Here is a 17,500-nt window from a genome sequence, read left to right as displayed (position 1 = left end):
CAGCGGCGGGCCCCGGGCCTAAACTTTCTCCGGGCCGCGCAACACGCACTCATCGCCGGACACCGACGGAGGCAACGTCCCCCTCCTGCGGTGACAAAAAAAAATCCACTCCTGGTACCTAAAATTTTCTCCAGCGGCGGGCCCCGGGCCTAAACTTTCTCCGGGCCGCGCAACACGCACTCTCCGCCGGACACCGACGGAGGCAACGTCCCCCTCCTGCGGTGACAAAAAAAATCCACTCCTGGTACCTAAAATTTTCTCCAGCGGCGGGCCCCGGGCCTAAACTTTCTCCGGGCCGCGCAACACGCACTCTCCGCCGGACACCGACGGAGGCAACGTCCCCCTCCTGCGGTGACAAAAAACATCCACCCCTGGTACCTAAAATTTTCTCCAGCGGCGGGCCCTTGGCTGAAACTTTCTCCGGGCCGCGCAACACGCACTTTCCGCCGGACGCCGGTCCCAAAGCGCCACCCCGGACCACCACAAGGCAACAGCCACCATCCCCAAGCGCCACCCCCGACCGAAACAAGTCGACGGCCACCAGGCGACCACCACCACCATCCCCAAGCGCCACCCCCGACCGCCACCAGGCGACAGCCACCATCCCCAAGCGCCACCCCCGACCGCCACCAGGCGACAGCCACCATCCCCAAGCGCCACCCCCGACCGCCACAAGGCGACCGCCACCATCCCCAAGCGCCACCCCCCGACCGCCACCCCCCGACCGCCACAAGGCGACCGCCACCATCCCCAAGCGCCACCCCCCGACCGCCACCCCCCGACCGCCACAAGGCGACCGCCACAAGGCGACCGCCACCATCCCCAAGCGCCACCCCCCGACCGCCACCCCCCGACCGCCACAAGGCGACCGCCACAAGGCGACCGCCACAAGGCGACCGCCACCATCCCCAAGCGCCACCCCCCGACCGCCACCCCCCGACCGCCACAAGGCGACCGCCACAAGGCGACCGCCACAAGGCGACCGCCACAAGGCGACCGCCACCATCCCCAAGCGCCACCCCCCGACCGCCACCCCCCGACCGCCACAAGGCGACCGCCACAAGGCGACCGCCACCATCCCCAAGCGCCACCCCCCGACCGCCACCCCCCGACCGCCACAAGGCGACCGCCACCATCCCCAAGCGCCACCCCCCGACCGCCACCCCCCGACCGCCACCAGCCGACTGCCACCAGCCGACCGCCACCAGCCGACCGCCACCAGCCGTTCGCGGTGTGCGCCTCCGGCGCCACCGGTCCCAAGCACCATCCCCAAGCACCATCCCCGACCGCCACCCCCCGACCGCCACCCCCCGACCGCCACAAGGCGACCGCCACCAGCCGACCGCCACCAGCCGACCGCCACCAGCCGACCGCCACCAGCCGTTCGCGGTGTGCGCCTCCGGCGCCACCGGTCCCCAAGCACCATCCCCAAGCACCATCCCCGACCGCCACCCCCCGACCGCCACCCCCCGACCGCCACCCAGCGACCGCCACCCGCCGTTCGCGGTGTGCGCCGTTATCCGCCTCTCGGTGGTCCTTGCCGGGCGTGGGTCGGCGTCCGCTGTCGGTAGGTGACGGGACCATTATTGGCCCGCGGACCAGCCGGCGGGGCTCTCTTGAGAGTTTACCCGCCTTCGCTGGTTCCCTGGTCGGCCACGAGTAGCGAGAATTCGGCCTCTTCGCCCGGAGCGCGGAGCGACTTTTGCGAAAATGCACTAAGTGCCAAAGCCCATTCATTTACAACGGCGTGTCCGCCAGAGGGCGCATTTCCCGCCGCGGACCGGCCGGCGGGGCTCGTCGGAGAGCGTATCCGCCTCTCGGTGGTTCTTACCGGGCGTGGGACGGCGTCCGCTGTGGGTACGTTACGGGACCACGTTCGGCCCGCGGACCAGCCGGCGGGGCTCTCTTGAAAGCTTACCCGCCTTCGCTGGTTCCCCGGTCGGCCGCGAGTGGCGAGAATTCGGCCTCTTCACCTGGAGCGCGGAGCGACTTTTGCGAAAATTTTTCTAAGTGCCAAGGGCTCTCGCGCCGCGATGCGTCCGCCTCTGCTGGTTCCCTGGTCGGCCACGAGTGGCGAGAATTCGGCCTCTTCACCTGGAGCGCGGAGCGACTTTTGCCAATTTTTTTCTAAGTGCCAAGGGCTCTTGCGCCGCGATGCGTCCGCCTCTGCTGGTTCCCCGGTCGGCCGCGAGTGGCGAGAATTCGGCCTCTTCACCCGGAGCGACTTTTGCCAATTTTTTTCTAAGTGCCAAGGGCTCTCGCGCCGCGATGCGTCCGCCTCTGCTGGTTCCCCGGTCGGCCGCGAGTGGCGAGAATTCGGCCTCTTCACCTGGAGCACGGAGCAACTTTTGCCAAATTTTTTCTAAGTGCCAAGGGCTCTCGCGCCGCGATGCGTCCGCCTCTGCTGGTTCCCCGGTCGGCCGCGAGTGGCGAGAATTCGGCCTCTTCACCCGGAGCCCGGGCCGACTCCCGCCGATACGATCACATCATGATCCAATAGCGAGTGTCGTATAACTATAACATGATGTACAAAATAAATATATAAATATTAACATCCCCTATAAACATTAAATATATAAATATTAACATCACCTATAAACATTAAACATATAAATATTAACATCGCCTATAAACATGATGAATACAGTGTTTATAACCGAATGCTCATTTTGTATTATTTGGCTTTAAATGCGATCATATGTAGTATATATCATGTATTTATCCACGAACCGTTAAAGAGATGTCAAGTCAGGCTACCTTAAGAGAGTCATAGTTACTCCCGCCGTTTACCCGCCTCTGTGCGAGAGGCGGTGTAATTTCTCTCCGTGTCCGCTGGAGGGAGGTATTTCCCCGTTACGACCTCCGGGAAGATCACCGGGACGCGGAGAACGCTTAGCCGGGGCGCTGGAAGCCTCGTTCGGCTTATAAAGTGAGGAGGAAAGCACTCGGGGAACCGGCTGGGGGTGCTGGGGAAGTTCAGCGGGCCGCGTAAAACGCTTAGCCGGGGCTCTGGAAGCCTCGTTCGGCTTAAAGAGTGAGGAGGAATGCATCATGAGAACCGGCTGGAGGTGCTTTGGAAGCTCGGCGGGCCGCGTAAAACGCTTAGCCGGGGCTCTGGAAGCCTCCTCGGGGGTCAAGAGTTAGGAGGAAAGCCCCATGAGAACCGGCTGGAGGTGCTCCGGAAGCTCAGCGGGCCGCGTAAAACGCTTAGCCGGGGTGCTGGAAGTCTCCTCGGGCGTCAAGAGTGAGGAGGAAAGCACTCGGGGAACCGGCTGGGGGTGCTGGGGAAGTTCAGCGGGCCGCGTAAAACGCTTAGCCGGGGCTCTGGAAGCCTCGTTCGGCTTAAACAGTGAGGATGGGAGCACCCGGAGAACCGGCTGGAGGTGCTCTGGAAGTCCAGCGGGCCGCGTAAAACGCTTAGCCGGGGCTCTGGAAGCCTCGTTCGGCTTAAACAGTGAGGATGGGAGCACCCGGAGAACCGGCTGGAGGTGCTCTGGAAGTCCAGCGGGCCGCGTAAAACGCTTAGCCGGGGCTCTGGAAGCCTCGTTCGGCTTAAACAGTGAGGATGGGAGCACCCGGGGAACCGGCTGGAGGTGCTCTGGAAGTCCAGCGGGCCGCGTAAAACGCTTAGCCGGGGCTCTGGAAGCCTCCTCGGGCGTCAAGAGTGAGGAGGAATGCATCATGAGAACCGGCTGGAGGTGCTGTGGAAGCTCGGCGGGCCGCGTAAAACGCTTAGCCGAGGCTCTGGAAGCCTCCTCGGGCTTCAAGAGTTAGGAGGAAAGCCCCATGAGAACCGGCTGGAGGTGCTGTGGAAGCTCGGCGGGCCGCGTAAAACGCTTAGCCGGGTCTCTGGAAGCCTCGTTCGGCTTAAAGAGTGAGGAGTGAAGCACCCGGAGAACCGCCTGGAAGTGCTGTGGAGGCTCGGCGGGCCGCGTAAAACGCTTAGCCGGGGCTCTGGAAGCCTCGTTCGGCTTAAACAGTGAGCAGGAAAGCACCCGTGGAACCGGCTGGAGGTGCGGTGGAAGCTCAGCGGGCCGCGTAAAACGCTTAGCCGGGGCTCTGGAAGCCTCCTCGGGGGTCAAGAGTTAGGAGAAAAAGCACCCCCGAGAACCGGCCGGGTCCTCCACGAACCGTGAAAAAGATGTCGAGTGCCTCTACCTTAAGAGAGTCATAGTTACTCCCGCCGTTTGGCCGAAGGTGTATTTACTCGCCGTGTCCGCTGGAGGGAGGTATTTCCCCGCTCCAACGGCACCGGCGGCTTCCGAACGTCTCCCCGAGCGCTCGGAAGTCCGCGCGGGGGGGAGAAGCGGGCCGTGCGAGGTACCGGGTGGAGCTGGACCGTCACCGGGTCCGCTCGTCGTGCGCGCCGGCCGCTGGAAGTCGAAAAAAGCTCCGCGATCTCATCCGCGGAGTGCAGATCCGCTGGGCTGGAGCTATTTTGGGCCACTTGGCGCGCGCGCACGGCCTCCCGGAGGTGCCGGGTGGAGTGCGCGAGCGCACCGGCCGCTGGAAGTCGGATGAAGTTCCGCGATCTCATCCGCGGAGCTTGTAAAGTGCAGATCCGGTCGGCCTGGAGCTATTTTCGGCCACTTGGCGCATGCGCACGGCCTCCCGGAGGTGCCGGGTGGAGTGCGCGAGCGCACCGGCCGCTGGAAGTCGGATAAAGCTCCGCGATCTCATCCGCGGTGCTTGTAAAGTGCAGATCCGGTCGGCTAGGAGCTATTTTCGGCCACTTGCGCATGCGCACGGCCTCCCGGAGGTTCCGGGCGGCGTGCGTAAGCGCACGGGCCGCTGGAAGTCGAATAATGCTCCGCGATCTCATCCGCGGTGCTTGTAAACAGCCGATCCGCTGGGCTGGAGCTATTTTGGGCCACTTGGCGCGCGCGCACGGCCTCCCGGAGGTTCCGGGCGGCGTGCCGGGTGGAGTGCGCGAGCGCACCGGCCGCTGGAAGTCGAATAATGCTCCGCGATCTCATCCGCGGTGCTTACAACTAGCCGATCCGGTCGGCCTGGAGCTATTTTCGGCCACTTGGCCCGCGCGCACAGGCCTCCCGGCTGTCCCGGTGGTCCCGGTCGCCTCCGCGGACGGTTAAAAAAATCTCAAGTGGGCCTACCTTAAGAGAGTGACAGTTACTCCCGCCGTTTGGCCGCTCAAAGTGCCACCGGACGCGCAGCAACGGGTGTGTGCGCTAAGTGCGAGAGGTGGCGTATTTACCCGCCGTGTCCGCTAGAGGGAGGTATTTCCCCGTTACAAGCTCCGGGAAGATCAGCGGGACGCGGAGAACGCTTAGCCGGGGTGCTGGGAGCCTCGTTCGGCTTAGAAAGTGAGGTGGAAAGCACTCGGGGAACCGGCTGGAGGTGCTCTGGAAGCTCAGCGGCCCGCGTAAAACGCTTAGCCGGGGCTCTGGAAGCCTCGTTCGGCTTAAACAGTGAGGAGGAAAGCACCCGGGGAACCGGCTGGAAGTGCTCCGGAAGCTCAGCGGGCCGCGTAAAACGCTTAGCCGGGGCTCTGGAAGCCTCGTTCGGCTTATAAAGCGAGGAGGAAAGCAGCCGGGGAACCGGCTGGAGGTGCTCTGGAAGTTCAGCGGACCGCGTAAAACGTTTAGCCGGGGCTCTGGAAGCCTCCTCGGGCGTCAAGAGTTAGGAGGAAAGCATTGTGAGGGCCGGCTGGGGGTGCTCTGGAAGTCCAGCGGGCCGCGTAAAACGCTTAGCCGGGGCTCTGGAAGCCTCGTTCGGCTTAAAGAGTGAGGAGGAAAGTACTGGGGGAACCGGCTGGAGGTGCTGTGGAAGCTCAGTGGGCTGCGTAAAACGCTTAGCCGAGGCTCTGGAAGCCTCCTCGGGCGTCAAGAGTTAGGAGGAAAGCCTCATGAGAACCGGCTGGAGGTGCTGTGGAAGCTCGGCGGGCCGCGTAAAACGCTTAGCCGGGGTGCTGGAAGCCTCCTCGGGCGTCAAGAGTTAGGAGGAAAGCATCATAAGAACCGGCTGGGGGTGCTGTGGAAGTCCAGCGGGCCGCGTAAAACGCTTAGCCGAGGCTCTGGAAGCCTCGTTCGGCTTAAAGAGTGAGGAGGAATGCATCATGAGAACCGGCTGGAGGTGCTGTGGAAGCTCAGCGGGCCGCGTAAAACGCTTATCCGAGGCTCTGGAAGCCTCCTCGGGCGTCAAGAGTTAGGAGGAAAGCCTCATGAGAACCGGCTGGAGGTGCTGTGGAAGCTCAGCGGGCCGCGTAAAACGCTTAGCCGGGGCTCTGGAAGCCTCGGGCGGCTTAGAAAGTGAGGAGGAAAGCAGCCGGGGAACCGGCTGGAGGTGCTTTGGAAGTTCAGCGGGCCGCGTAAAACGCTTAGCCGGGGCTCTGGAAGCCTCCTCGGGCGTCGAGAGTTAGGAGAAAAAGCACCCCCGAGAACCGGCCGGGTCGTCCACGAACCGCTAAAAAGATGTCGAGTGCCGCTACCTTAAGAGAGTCATAGTTACTCCCGCCGTTTGGCCGAAGGTGTATTTACTCGCCGTGTCCGCTGGAGGGAGGTATTTCCCCGCTCCAACGTCACCGGCGGCTTCCGAACGTCTCCCCGAGCGCTCGGAAGTCCGCGCGGGGGGGGGAGAAGCGGGCCGTGCGAGGTACCGGGTGGAGCTGGACCGTCACCTGGTCCGCTCGTCGGGCGCGCCGGCCGCTGGAAGTCGAACAAAGCTCCGCGATCTCATCCGCGGTGCTTGTAAAGTGCAGATCCGCTGGGCTGGAGCTATTTTGGGCCACTTGGCGCGCGCGCACGGCCTCCCGGAGGTGCCGGGTGGAGTGCGCGAGCGCACCGGCCGCTGGAAGTCGGATAAAGCTCCGCGATCTCATCCGCGGAGCTTGTAAAGTGCAGATCCGCTGGGCTGGAGCTATTTTCGGCCACTTGCGCATGCGCACGGCCTCCCGGAGGTGCCGGGTGGAGTGCGCGAGCGCACCGGCCGCTGGAAGTCGGATAAAGCTCCGCGATCTCATCCGCGGAGCTTGTAAAGTGCAGATCCGCTGGGCTGGAGCTATTTTCGGCCACTTGCGCATGCGCACGGCCTCCCGGAGGTTCCGGGCGGCGTGCGTAAGCGCACCGGCCGCTGGAAGTCGAATAATGCTCCGCGATCTCATCCGCGGTGCTTACAACTAGCCGATCCGGTCGGCCTGGAGCTATTTTCGGCCACTTGGCCCGCGCGCACGGCCTCCCGGCTGTCCCGGTGGTCCCGGTCGCCTCCGCGGGCGGTTAAAAAAATCTCAAGTGAGCCTACCTTAAGAGAGTGACTGTTACTCCCGCCGTTTGGCCGCTCAGAGTGCCACCGGACGCGCAGCAACGCGAGTGTGCGCTAAGTGCGAGAGGTGGCGTATTTACCCGCCGTGTCCGCTAGAGGGAGGTATTTCCCCGTTACAAGCTCCGGGAAGATCAGCGGGACGCGGAGAACGCTTAGCCGGGGCTCTGGAAGCCTCGGGCGGCTTAGAAAGTGAGGAGAAAAGCACCCGGAGAAGCGGCTGGAGGTGCTCTGGAAGTTCAGCGGGCCGCGTAAAACGCTTAGCCGGGGCTCTGGAAGCCTCGTTCGGCTTATAAAGTGAGGAGGAAAGCACTCGGGGAACCGGCTGGAGGTGCTGTGGAAGTTCAGCGGGCCGCGTAAAACGCTTAGCCGGGGCTCTGGAAGCCTCGTTCGGCTTAGGAAGTGAGGTGGAAAGCACCCGGAGAATATTTCAATATGATTTGACTATAAATGCGATCATATGTAGTATATATCACATATTTATCCACGAACCGTTCAAGAAAATGTCAAATGAGCCTAACTTAAGAGAGTGACTGTTACTCCCGCCGTTTGGCCGCTCAAAGTGCCACCGGACGCGCAGCAACGGGTGTGTGCGCTAAGTGCGAGAGGTGGCGTATTTACCCGCCGTGTCCGCTGGAGGGAGGTAATTCCCCGTTACGACCTCCGGGGAGATCAACGGGACGTGGAGAACGCTTAGCCGGGGCTCTGGAAGCCTCGGGCGGCTTAGAAAGTGAGGAGGAAAGCAGCCGGGGAACCGGCTGGAGGTGCTCTGGAAGCTCAGCGGGCCGCGCAAAACGCTTAGCCGGGGCTCTGGAAGCCTCGTTCGGCTTAAACAGTGAGGAGGAAAGCAGCCGTGGAACCGGCTGGAAGTGCTGTGGAGGCTCGGCGGGCCGCGTAAAATGCTTAGCCGGGGTGCTGGAAGCCTCGTTCGGCTTAAAGAGTGAGGAGTAAAGCACCATGAGGACCGTCTGGAGGTCTTCTGGAAGCACAGCGGGCCGTGGAGAACGCTTAGCCGGGGTGGTGGAAGCCTGGGCCGGCTTAGAGAGTGAGGAGTAAAGCACCATGAGGACCGGCTGGAGGTCTTCTGGAAGCACAGCGGGCCGTGGAGAACGCTTAGCCGGGGTGCTGGAAGTCGAGTAAGGCTCAGCCATCTCGTCCAAGGTGCTTACAAAGTGCATGTCCGCTCGGCTGGAGGTATTTCCGGCCACCCGGCGCGTGTGCACGGCCTCTGGGTGGCTCCGGGCCGGCTAGAATTCCGGACCGCGATCGCTAACTCGCGGGACCCTAAATGGCCCGCGGACCAGCCGGCGGGACCTCGGTGACCACCCATCCGCCTCGCGGTGGTCCCCGGCCGGGTAGAATTCCGGACCGCGATCGGTACCTCGCGGGACCCTAAATGGCCCGCGGACCAGCCGGCGGGACCTCGGTGAGCACCCATCCGCCTCGCGGTGGTTCCCGGCCGGCTAGAATTCCGGACCGTGATCGCTAACTCGCGGGACCCTAAATGGCCCGCGGACCAGCCGGCGGGACCTCGGTGACCACCCATCCGCCTCGCGGTGGTCCCCGGCCGGGTAGAATTCCGGACCGCGATCGGTACCTCGCGGGACCCTAAATGTCCCGCGGACCAGCCGGCGGGACCTCGGTGAGCACCCATCCGCCTCGCGGTGGTTCCCGGCCGGCTAGAATTCCGGACCGCGATCGCTAACTCGCGGGACCCTAAATGGCCCGCGGACCAGCCGGCGGGACCTCATTGAAGACCCATCCGCCTCGCGGTGGTCCCCGGCCGGCTAGAATTCCGGACCGCGATCGGTACCTCGCGGGACCCTAAATGGCCCGCGGACCAGCCGGCGGGACCTCGGTGAGCACCCATCCGCCTCGCGGTGGTTCCCGGCCGGCTAGAATTCCGGACCGCGATCGCTAACTCGCGGGACCCTAAATGGCCCGCGGACCAGCCGGCGGGACCTCGGTGACCACCCATCCGCCTCGCGGTGGTCCCCGGCCGGGTAGAATTCCGGACCGCGATCGGTACCTCGCGGGACCCTAAATGGCCCGCGGACCAGCCGGCGGGACCTCGGTGAGCACCCATCCGCCTCGCGGTGGTTCCCGGCCGGCTAGAATTCCGGACCGCGATCGGTAACTCGCGGGACCCTAAATGGCCCGCGGACCAGCCGGCGGGACCTCGGTGAAGACCCATCCGCCTCGCGGTGGTCCCCGGCCGGCTAGAATTCCGGACCGCGATCGGTAACTCGCGGGACCCTAAATGGCCCGCGGACCAGCCGGCGGGACCTCGGTGAAGACCCATCCGCCTCGCGGTGGTCCCCGGCCGGGTAGAATTCCGGACCGCGATCGGTAACTCGCGGGACCCTAAATGGCCCGCGGACCAGCCGGCGGGACCTCGGTGAAGACCCATCCGCCTCGCGGTGGTCCCCGGCCGGCTAGAATTCCGGACCGCGATCGGTAACTCGCGGGACCCTAAATGGCCCGCGGACCAGCCGGCGGGACCTCGGTGAAGACCCATCCGCCTCGCGGTGGTCCCCGGCCGGCTAGAATTCCGGACCGCGATCGGTAACTCGCGGGACCCTAAATGGCCCGCGGACCAGCCGGCGGGACCTCGGTGAAGACCCATCCGCCTCGCGGTGGTCCCTGGCCGGGTAGAATTCCGGACCGCGATCGCTAACTCGCGGGACCCTAAATGGCCCGCGGACCAGCCGGCGGGACCTCGGTGAAGACCCATCCGCCTCGCGGTGGTCCCCGGCCGGCTAGAATTCCGGACCGCGATCGCTAACTCTCGGGACCCTAAATGGCCCGCGGACCAGCCGGCGGGACCTCGGTGACCACCCATCCGCCTCGCGGTGGTCCCTGGCCGGCTAGAATTCCGGACCGCGATCGCTAACTCGCGGGACCCTAAATGGCCCGCGGACCAGCCGGCGGTACCTCGGTGACCACCCATCCGCCTCGCGGTGGTCCCTGGCCGGGTAGAATTCCGGACCGCGATCGGTAACTCGCGGGACCCTAAATGGCCCGCGGACCAGCCGGCGGGACCTCGGTGAAGACCCATCCGCCTCGCGGTGGTCCCCGGCCGGCTAGAATTCCGGACCGCGATCGCTAACTCGCGGGACCGCAATTGGCCCGCGGACCAGCCGGCGGGACCCGCTTGACTTCCTATCCGCCTTCGCTGGTTCCCAAGTCGGCTAGAATTCCGGACCGCGATCGCTAACTCGCGGGACCGCAATTGGCCCGCGGACCAGCCGGCGGGACCCACTTGACTTCCTATCCGCCTTCGCTGGTTCCCAAGTCGGCTAGAATTCCGGACCGCAATCGCTAACTCGCGGGACCGCAATTGGCCCGCGGACCAGCCGGCGGGACCCAATCCACTTCCTATCCGCCTTCGCTGGTTCCCAAGTCGGCTAGAATTCCGGACCGCGATCGCTAACTCGCGGGACCGCAATTGGCCCGCGGACCAGCCGGCGGGACCCGCTCCACTTCCTATCCGCCTTCGCTGGTTCCCAAGTCGGCCACAAATTACGATTATTCGGCCTCTCGCTCTGGAAGTGCCATCGGCACTTGCTCGGAAAAGTGTCCGCCTCTTCTGGTTCCCTAGGTCGGCCGCCAAATGCGAAAAATCGGCCTCTACCCCGTTTGGGTACCAGGGGTAGGGTGCAGTACCAACTTTGGTCTTCAGGTGCGCCAGAGCGCGATGGTTGGTCCCACTAGTCAGCGTACTCATCGACGGTTTACTCCCCTTTCGCAAAATATAGTGGGCACGTATGTGCAGGACTGTTTATTTTTATTTTGAAAAATTTTCTAAGTGCCAGCGGACGCTGGCACACGACGTGTCCGAGCCACGATGGTGCCCAGGCCGGACAGCGACGGCGAAAAAGCCCATTCTGGAAGTTTCGAATATGCCAACGGCAAAAGCGGCGTGATGTGTCCGCCTCGGCTGGTTCTCCGGCCGGCCAGAAAAAGTGAAAATTCGGCCTCTCGCTCTGGAGGTCCGACGAACTTTGGCGAATATTTTCTAAGTGCCAACGGGTGTTACACCGTAATGTGTCCGACGCGGCTGGTTCCTCCGGTCGGCCAGAAAAAGTGAAAATTCGGCCTCTTCGCCTGGAAGTCCGGCCGACTTGGGCGAATATTTTCTAAGTGCCAACGGGTGTTGCGCCGAAATGTGTCCGACTCGGCTGGTTCCCCGAGTCGGCCCGAACGAGCGAAAATTCGGCCTCTTCGCCTGGAAGTCCGACGAACTTTGGCGAATATTTTCTAAGTGCCAACGGGTGTTCGGCCGTAATGTGTCCGACTCGGCTGGTTCCCCGAGTCGGCCCGAACGAGCGAAAATTCGGCCTCTTCGCCTGGAGGTCCAACGAACTTTGGCGAATATTTTCTAAGTGCCAACGGGTGTTACACCGTAATGTGTCCGACTCGGCTGGTTCCCCGAGTCGGTCAGAAAAAGTGAAAATTCAGGCTCTTCGCCTGGAAGTCCGGCCGACTTTGGCGAATATTTTCTAAGTGCCAACGGGTTTTCGGCCGTAATGTGTCCGACTCGGCTGGTTCCCCGAGTCGGCCCGAACGAGCGAAAATTCAGCCTCTTCGCCTGGAAGTCCGGCCGACTTTGGCGAATATTTTCTAAGTGCCAACGGGTGTTCGGCCGTAACGTGTCCGACTCGGCTGGTTCCCCGAGTCGGCCCGAACGAGTGAAAATTCGGCCTCTTGCTCTGGAAGTCCTGCCAATTTGAGCGAATATTTTCTAAGTGCCATCGGGTCTTGCCCGGAAAAGTGTCCGACTCGGCTGGTTCCCTAGTTCGGCCACATAATGTGAAAATTCGGCCTCTTGCTCTGGAAGTCCTGCCAACTTGAGCGAATATTTTCTAAGTGCCATCGGGTCTTGCCCGGAAAAGTGTCCGACTCGGCTGGTTCCCCGAGTCGGCCCGAACGAGCGAAAATTCGGCCTCTTGCTCTGGAAGTCCTGCCAACTTGAGCGAATATTTTCTAAGTGCCATCGGGTCTTGCCCGGAAAAGTGTCCGACTCGGCTGGTTCCCCGAGTCGGCCCGAACGAGCGAAAATTCGGCCTCTTGCTCTGGAAGTCCTGCCAACTTGAGCGAATATTTTCTAAGTGCCATCGGGTCTTGCCCGGAAAAGTGTCCGACTCGGCTGGTTCCCCGAGTCGGCCACGGAATGTGAAAATTCGGCCTCTTGCTCTGGAAGTCCTGCCAACTTGAGCGAATATTTTCTAAGTGCCATCGGGTCTTGCCCGGAAAAGTGTCCGACTCGGCTGGTTCCCCGAGTCGGCCCGAACGAGCGAAAATTCGGCCTCTTGCTCTGGAAGTCCTGCCAACTTGAGCGAATATTTTCTAAGTGCCATCGGGTCTTGCCCGGAAAAGTGTCCGACTCGGCTGGTTCCCTAGTTCGGCCACATAATGTGAAAATTCGGCCTCTTGCTCTGGAAGTCCTGCCAACTTGAGCGAATATTTTCTAAGTGCCATCGGGTCTTGCCCGGAAAAGTGTCCGACTCGTCTGGTTCCCCGAGTCGGCCCGAACGAGCGAAAATTCGGCCTCTTGCTCTGGAAGTCCTGCCAACTTGAGCGAATATTTTCTAAGTGCCATCGGGTCTTGCCCGGAAAAGTGTCCGACTCGGCTGGTTCCCCGAGTCGGCCACGGAATGTGAAAATTCGGCCTCTTGCTCTGGAAGTCCTGCCAACTTGAGCGAATATTTTCTAAGTGCCATCGGGTCTTGCCCGGAAAAGTGTCCGACTCGGCTGGTTCCCCGAGTCGGCCCGAACGAGCGAAAATTCGGCCTCTTGCTCTGGAAGTCCTGCCAACTTGAGCGAATATTTTCTAAGTGCCATCGGGTCTTGCCCGGAAAAGTGTCCGACTCGGCTGGTTCCCTAGTTCGGCCACATAATGTGAAAATTCGGCCTCTTGCTCTGGAAGTCCTGCCAACTTGAGCGAATATTTTCTAAGTGCCATCGGGTCTTGCCCGGAAAAGTGTCCGACTCGTCTGGTTCCCCGAGTCGGCCCGAACGAGCGAAAATTCGGCCTCTTGCTCTGGAAGTCCTGCCAACTTGAGCGAATATTTTCTAAGTGCCATCGGGTCTTGCCCGGAAAAGTGTCCGACTCGGCTGGTTCCCCGAGTCGGCCACGGAATGTGAAAATTCGGCCTCTCGCTCTGGAAGTCCTGCCAACTTGAGCGAATATTTTCTAAGTGCCATCGGGTCTTGCCCGGAAAAGTGTCCGACTCGGCTGGTTCCCCGAGTCGGCCCGAACGAGCGAAAATTCGGCCTCTCGCTCTGGAAGTCCTGCCAACTTGAGCGAATATTTTCTAAGTGCCATCGGGTCTCTCCCGGAAAAGTGTCCGACTCGTCCGGTTCCCTAGTTCGGCCACATAATGTGAAAATTCGGCCTCTTGCTCTGGAAGTCCTGCCAACTTGAGCGAAAATTTTCTAAGTGCCATCGGGTCTCTCCCGGAAAAGTGTCCGACTCGTCCGGTTCCCTAGTTCGGCCACATAATGTGAAAATTCGGCCTCTTGCTCTGGAAGTCCTGCCAACTTGAGCGAATATTTTCCAAGTGCCATCGGGTCTCTCCCGGAAAAGTGTCCGCCTCGTCCGGTTCCCTAGTTCGGCCACGGAATGTGAAAATTCGGCCTCTCTGAGGTACCAGGGGTACGCATTTAGGTACCAGGGGTAGTCGCTGAGGTACCAGGGGTATGCATTTAGGTACCAGGGGAGACCACTACGGTCTGTTGGTCCCCCTAGTTAGTGTACTCATCGGTTTACTCCCCTTTCGCAAAATATAGTCGGCACGTATGTGCAGGACTGTTTATTTTTATTTTGAAAAATGTTCTAAGTGCCAACGGAAGCTGGCACACGAACTGTCCGAGCCACGATGGTGCCCAGGCCGGACAGCGACGGCGAAAAAGCCGATGTGTGTTTGATGGAAGTTTCGAATATTTTCAAAGTGCCAACGGCACTTGCGGGGTGATGTGTCCGCCTCGTCTGGTTCCCCAGGTCGGCCAGAAAAAGTGAAAATTCGGCCTCTTCTCCTGGAAGTCCGGCCAAGTTTGGCGAATATTTTCAAAGTGCCAACGGCACTTGCGGGGTGATGTGTCCGCCTCGTCTGGTTCCCCAGGTCGGCCAGAACAAGTGAAAATTCGGCCTCTTCTCCTGGAAGTCCGGCCAAGTTTGGCGAATATTTTCAAAGTGCCAACGGCACTTGCGGGGTGATGTGTCCGCCTCGTCTGGTTCCCCAGGTCGGCCAGAACAAGTGAAAATTCGGCCTCTTCTCCTGGAAGTCCGGCCAAGTTTGGCGAATATTTTCAAAGTGCCAACGGCACTTGCGGGGTGATGTGTCCGCCTCGTCTGGTTCCCCATAACGGCCAGAACAAGTGAAAATTCGGCCTCTTCTCCTGGAAGTCTGGCCAAGTTTGGCGAATATTTTCAAAGTGCCAACGGCACTTGCGGGGTGATGTGTCCGCCTCGTCTGGTTCCCCATAACGGCCAGAACAAGTGAAAATTCGGCCTCTTCTCCTGGAAGTCTGGCCAAGTTTGGCGAATATTTTCAAAGTGCCAACGGCACTTGCGGGGTGATGTGTCCGCCTCGTCTGGTTCCCCATAACGGCCAGAACAAGTGAAAATTCGGCCTCTTCTCCTGGAAGTCTGGCCAAGTTTGGCGAATATTTTCTAAGTGCCAACGACTCAACCAGCGTAAAGTGTCCGCCTCGGCTGGTTCCCCACAACGGCCAGAACAAGTGAAAATTCGGCCTCTTCTCCTGGAAGTCTGGCCAAGTTTGGCGAATATTTTCTAAGTGCCAACGACTCAACCAGCGTAAAGTGTCCGCCTCGGCTGGTTCCCCAGGTCGGCCACCAAAAGTGAAAATTCGGCCTCTTCTCCTGGAAGTCTGGCCAAGTTTGGCAAATATTTTCTAAGTGCCAACGACTCGACCAGCGTAAAGTGTCCGCCTCGGCTGGTTCCCCATAACGGCCACCAAAAGTGAAAATTCGGCCTCTTCTCCTGGAAGTCAAGCCAAGTTTGGCAAATATTTTCTAAGTGCCAACGACTCAACAGCCGTAAAGTGTCCGCCTCGGCTGGTTCCCCAGGTCGGCCACCAAAAGTGAAAATTCGGCCTCTTCTCCTGGAAGTCTGGCCAAGTTTGGCGAATATTTTCTAAGTGCCAACGACTCAACCAGCGTAAAGTGTCCGCCTCGGCTGGTTCCCCATAACGGCCACCAAAAGTGAAAATTCGGCCTCTTCTCCTGGAAGTCAAGCCAAGTTTGGCAAATATTTTCTAAGTGCCAACGGCTCTTGAGCCGAAAAGTGTCCGCCTCGGCTGGTTCCCCATAACGGCCATGAAAAGTGAAAATTCGGCCTCTTCTCCTGGAAGTCAAGCCAAGTTTGGCAAATATTTTCTAAGTGCCAACGACTCAACCAGCCTAAAGTGTCCGCCTCGGCTGGTTCCCCAGGTCGGCCACCAAAAGTGAAAATTCGGCCTCTTCTCCTGGAAGTCTGGCCAAGTTTGGCAAATATTTTCTAAGTGCCAACGACTCAACCAGCCTAAAGTGTCCGCCTCGGCTGGTTCCCCAGGTCGGCCACCAAAAGTGAAAATTCGGCCTCTTCTCCTGGAAGTCAAGCCAAGTTTGGCGAATATTTTCTAAGTGCCAACGACTCAACCAGCCTAAAGTGTCCGCCTCGGCTGGTTCCCCAGGTCGGGTACCACAAGTGAAAATTCGGCCTCTTCTCCTGGAAGTCAAGCCAAGTTTGGCGAATATTTTCTAAGTGCCATCGACTCGACCAGCGTAAAGTGTCCGCCTCGGCTGGTTCCCCATAACGGCCCACAAAAGTGAAAATTCGGCCTCTTCTCCTGGAAGTCAAGCCAAGTTTGGCAAATATTTTCTAAGTGCCAACGACTCAACCAGCGTAAAGTGTCCGCCTCGGCTGGTTCCCCATAACGGCCACCAAAAGTGAAAATTCGGCCTCTTCTCCTGGAAGTCTGGCCAAGTTTGGCAAATCTTTTCTAAGTGCCAACGACTCAACCAGCCTAAAGTGTCCGCCTCGGCTGGTTCCCCAGGTCGGCCACCAAAAGTGAAAATTCGGCCTCTTCTCCTGGAAGTCTGGCCAAGTTTGGCAAATATTTTCTAAGTGCCAACGACTCAACCAGCCTAAAGTGTCCGCCTCGGCTGGTTCCCCAGGTCGGCCACCAAAAGTGAAAATTCGGCCTCTTCTCCTGGAAGTCAAGCCAAGTTTGGCGAATATTTTCTAAGTGCCAACGACTCAACCAGCCTAAAGTGTCCGCCTCGGCTGGTTCCCCAGGTCGGCCACCAAAAGTGAAAATTCGGCCTCTTCTCCTGGAAGTCAAGCCAAGTTTGGCAAATATTTTCTAAGTGCCAACGACTCAACCAGCGTAAAGTGTCCGCCTCGGCTGGTTCCCCAGGTTGGCCACCAAAAGTGAAAATTCGGCCTCTTCTCCTGGAAGTCAAGCCAAGTTTGGCAAATATTTTCTAAGTGCCAACGGCTCTTGAGCCGAAAAGTGTCCGCCTCGGCTGGTTCCCCAGGTCGGCCACCAAAAGCGAAAATTCGGCCTCTTCTCCTGGAAGTCAAGCCAAGTTGGCAAATATTTTCTAAGTGCCAACGGCTCTTGAGCCGAAAAGTGTCCGCCTCGGCTGGTTCCCCAGGTCGGCCACCAAAAGCGAAAATTCGGCCTCTTCTCCTGGAAGTCCTGCCAACTTGTGCGAATTTTTTCTAAGTGCCAACGACTCAACAGCCGTAAAGTGTCCGCCTCGGCTGGTTCCCCATAACGGCCACCAAAAGCGAAAATTCGGCCTCTTGCTCTGGAAGTCCTGCCAACTTGTGCGAATTTTTTCTAAGTGCCAACGACTCAACAGCCGTAAAGTGTCCGCCTCGGCTGGTTCCCCATAACGGCCACCAAAAGCGAAAATTCGGCCTCTGGCCCCGGAAGTCCTGCCAACTTGTGCGAATTTTTTCTAAGTGCCAACGGCTCTTGAGCCGAAAAGTGTCCGCCTCGGCTGGTTCCCGCGGTCGGCCGCCGAAAGCGAAAATTCGGCCTCTCCCTCTTTAGGTACCAGGGGTTGGGGTACCAGGGGTAGGGTGCAGTACCAACTTTGGTCTTCAGGTGCGCCAGAGTACGATGGTTGGTCCCCCTAGTCAGCGTACTCATCAACGATTTACCCCCCTTTCGCAAAATATAGTCAGAACGAGCATGGGGGGCGCATAAT

This window comes from Syngnathus floridae, unplaced genomic scaffold (genome assembly GCF_059516105.1).
Source record: "Syngnathus floridae isolate MCC-2025c unplaced genomic scaffold, RoL_Sflo_1.0 HiC_scaffold_265, whole genome shotgun sequence".
In the NCBI taxonomy this organism is placed as follows: domain Eukaryota; kingdom Metazoa; phylum Chordata; class Actinopteri; order Syngnathiformes; family Syngnathidae; genus Syngnathus; species Syngnathus floridae.
The sequence above is the reverse complement of the archived record's forward strand: the minus strand, read 5'-3'. Positions refer to the sequence as shown.